Raw genomic sequence first — 3707 nt, forward strand, 5'->3', positions numbered from 1 at the left:
AGTTGTGTGCACACAATTAATTGTGGTGATGGGGGGGTGGGGGGTAATGAAGATGCTTCCTGATTTTTGTGCAGAGGCAGTTTGTAAATCGCGCTGCAGACCACAATCTTGCCCCGCCCTGGGGGGAAATGGGCCGGGCTGCGCCGGTGCCCCAGCCCAGCTGCGGTGCCTTTCCGCCATGTAGGGTTTGCGTTGCCTCCAGTCAGAAGTCGGCATTTTCATTTGGGGGCGTAGTGTGCTTAGTGAGATTCCTATTTGGAAAATAAAACCTTTCTGAAAAGAGAAAAGGCAACCTACCAGGAGTGGGGTTCGAACCCACGCGGACATATGTCCATTGGATCTTAAGTCCAACGCCTTAACCACTCGGCCATCCTGGTGCAGGCAAGGACTTTATCCTCGGCTCTTCCTACAAAGCTTATTCCACCGCCCTCTCGCACCCGCCCTTACGAATGCCAGGCGCCTCCACCACTTCTTCCAGCTTTCCCAGCCCGGGCTGGGAAAGTCTCCCTTCTTTTGCCTTGTTTTCCCGCCGCCACAGCTCTTTGTCGCCCCAGGCCTGCCGCGGCCAAGAAGGCAACTGCAGCAGAGCCGGCACGCTCTCTGCTAGGGCGCCGGCGACGCTCGGCGGGCGGTTAGTTCAGAGCAGGGCTTCGGCTCCGCCACGTTTGCTTTCAGTTTCGAGGTGCGCGGGCGCCGGAAACAAACAAGCTAGCAAACTTCTGGCTTCGTAGGAGGGTGTTCTGGAGGCGCTTGGCTGGTGGGGGGTTAGGGACTGAGCCCAAAGGACTGCGTTTACTTTGTTTTATTCTAAATCGATAGAATAAGCTTCAGGGACTGAGTTGCAAGGGCGGCAGTAGAGTTCTTGGTCCCTTGCACCCGTGGGTAGCCTTTATTCTTAGCAGATGACCCAAATTACAGGGACAGGAAACTTTGTAGGAATTTGTGTGTATCCTGCCCCACGCACGCACGTGCAGAGGATGTGGCTACTGCCCAGGTTCCCTCCTTGGTGCCTGCAGACACCTTAGCTATGGCAGACCCTCAGATGCAGTGGCTTCCTCTTTGTCTCCAAGGCCCTAGAGTGAGCTTAGACCTCCAGGTTCCTTTATCTTGTTGCTCATGCAAATGTGAGAGACCTCCTAGACCCGCTGCCTGCGTTTCAAGGAACATCACAGAGTTTTGCCACCAATCAGGCCATCACATCCTCCATGATCAATGGCAATACACTGAATGTGTGTGCGCACGCGCAAAGTATACATACAGTACATACATACACCTACATGCATATTGAGATGGTCCTCACTTTCTTACCCAGGCTGGCCTTGATCTCACCATCAAGTGAAATCAACCTGCCAAGTAACTAGGATTACAGGCATGTATAAATATGTCCAGCTTGGATGATATTTTTGTTTAATCCCAGACTTATCTTCAAACAAACTCCTGGTATAAGACAGTTCTGAATAACACAGCCACATCATAGGACACGTCTTAGAAGCTCATCTTCTAATGACTCCAGATTATATTAGATTTTTCTGGCTCCCATCTAGGGATGGGCCTAGAACACAGGTTACTTTAATTAAAACCACAGGTAGTTCTGAACTACTGGGAGACAGAAGATATCAGTCAGCTACACAAGCAGAGAGTACCACAATAATATCTCCCACCCCACATACTCTTCTTCCAGCACGACTCTGACATTTCTCTCATTAATGGGTGGGCTAGCGAGGTTCTGTGTTTTTGCCCACTGAATCTAGAAAGGCTTTGTTTGAAGCAAAGTGACGCTCTGTAACTTCTAAGCCTAGGTCATAAACATGGAATAATTGGCTGTCTTCTATTGGGAGGCTCACTCTTGGAACCTGGCCACCATGCTGTAAGGAAGCCCAAGTAGCTGCATGCAGTTGTTCGGCTGACAGCGCTCAGCCAACAACCAGTATTAACTGCTGCAAATGCCAATGAACAAAGCTTTAGATGGTTTCAGCTCCTCACCATTGTGATACCCCCTCAACCTTTGAGCATTCCCGCTAGATACACAGATGTCATAGAGAAGAATCAGGTCGTCTCACTGAACCCTTTTTCAATTCCTGATTCACAGAATCTCTGGATATAATAAAATCATTACTGTTTTGTACCACTAAATTTATGTGTTTATTTTATGCAAAGCAATAGATAATGAAAATTCTTAAACTGATATGGTGGCAGCAGTGCCACAAAGTACTAGGAACATTTAGTTGAGACAGGCTGAGAGCAAAGCCAACAAGGGAAAGCAGAGTCCAGAGATGAAGAAAGTTCAAAGTCTGAGTCATCATTGGTGTCACCTCCTCCATCCTTACTGCAAACTAGATTTTGAGAAAGGCTGTTGTCTTCCAAATCTCCACTTTCTGTGGGGTGTTTGGGTGGAAGAACAGATGTCTCAATCCTGGTTCTAGCTACAAGAGAGCTTAGGACGCAAAGTTCTGCCTTCTGACTCAGGAAGCAGTCTTCACAATGGAGGAAAATCCCCACCACAGGAAAAGGGCCATTCAAAAGATGCTGGCATGACAAATAGCCACTGGAGTGTTGGAACAAAGTGTGAAAAGCACTGTGAAGCAGCATTTGTTATAACTGGCGATATTAGAGAGTAATGACAATATTAAGACTGATTTTATAACATCAAAATGACTTCATGTTTAGGAAACTGCTTTTGACATGCTTTTTGCAGAGAAATGCTTCACACTATTCAAGCTATTCTTCACTGTGTATGTGTGTTTATTTAAATCTTGATATTCTGTATACTTGCTGTGGTAGTTTAAGAAATATGTCCATAAAGGCTTTGATACCCTCTCTTCAATTGGTAGAACCTAATTCCTTTCCCCTTGAGGTGAATGAAACCCGTTGACTCATTTTTAAAGAATAAAATAAAATGTAAATGATGTATGCAACCTTGGAGACCAGCTGATCATCATAAGGCACAGTGGCTGCCATCTTGGTTGCTCTCTGTTGGGTTATTCCCTCTGGAGGAAGCCAGATGTTCTGTCATGAGCAATCCTCTGGAGAGGTCCCTAGTCAGTCACCAGCAAGCAATGGAGGTCTCCATGAGTAAGTTTGGAGATACTTTTCAACTCAGTCAAAGCTTCAAATGTCTACAACCCTATCCAACAACTTGACTGCAACCTCATGGGACACCTGAGCCAGGTCCACTCAGCTAAGTACTAATGCCCTGATCTTCAGAAACTATGTAAAGTAATGAACATATGTTGTTTTAGGCTTCTAGGTTTATGTGAATTTTTCCTTAGATTGCTAATACACATCCCAGCCAAAGGTAGTTTCTCTGGCATTGGTAATGTATTCATAAGCCTAAATATTGTTTTTACACGTTTGTTTAAAAAGAATAATCTTGCTGGTTAACATCCAACTTTCCTTCTCCCACTTGTTTTCAATCTCTGGAATGGACAGCCCATACTTTCCAAGTCTACTCATTTACTTTTTGTGTTCACGAGAATCCCCTGTAATATGACTTCTGTTATTCTCTCTCATAAGTTTATTTTTCCAAATAATATCTTTGCTAAAATAGATTCAAGTTGTAAAAGTTGTATAAAGTTCAAACAATATATAGAAGTGAATATAGTTAAATGTGAAACCTCTTGCTCACTACTCCTATAATCTCAGTCCCTTGAAGATACTAAAACAATTTCTGCCTCTCTTCACTTTTTCCTGTGCCTACTTTTCTCTAC

At 44.9% G+C, this 3707-nt stretch overlaps 1 non-coding gene across 1 annotated transcript; it reads right to left on the reverse strand.

Moving 5' to 3' along the window:
* Positions 1–294: 294 nt before the first annotated feature.
* On the reverse strand, positions 295–377 carry Trnal-uaa (transfer RNA leucine (anticodon UAA)). Its single transcript has one exon. It is a non-coding gene; the product is annotated as a tRNA-Leu (tRNA).
* Positions 378–3707: the final 3330 nt, after the last annotated feature.

The sequence above is a fragment of the Callospermophilus lateralis genome, chromosome 6 (genome assembly GCF_048772815.1).
Source record: "Callospermophilus lateralis isolate mCalLat2 chromosome 6, mCalLat2.hap1, whole genome shotgun sequence".
Taxonomy (NCBI): domain Eukaryota; kingdom Metazoa; phylum Chordata; class Mammalia; order Rodentia; family Sciuridae; genus Callospermophilus; species Callospermophilus lateralis.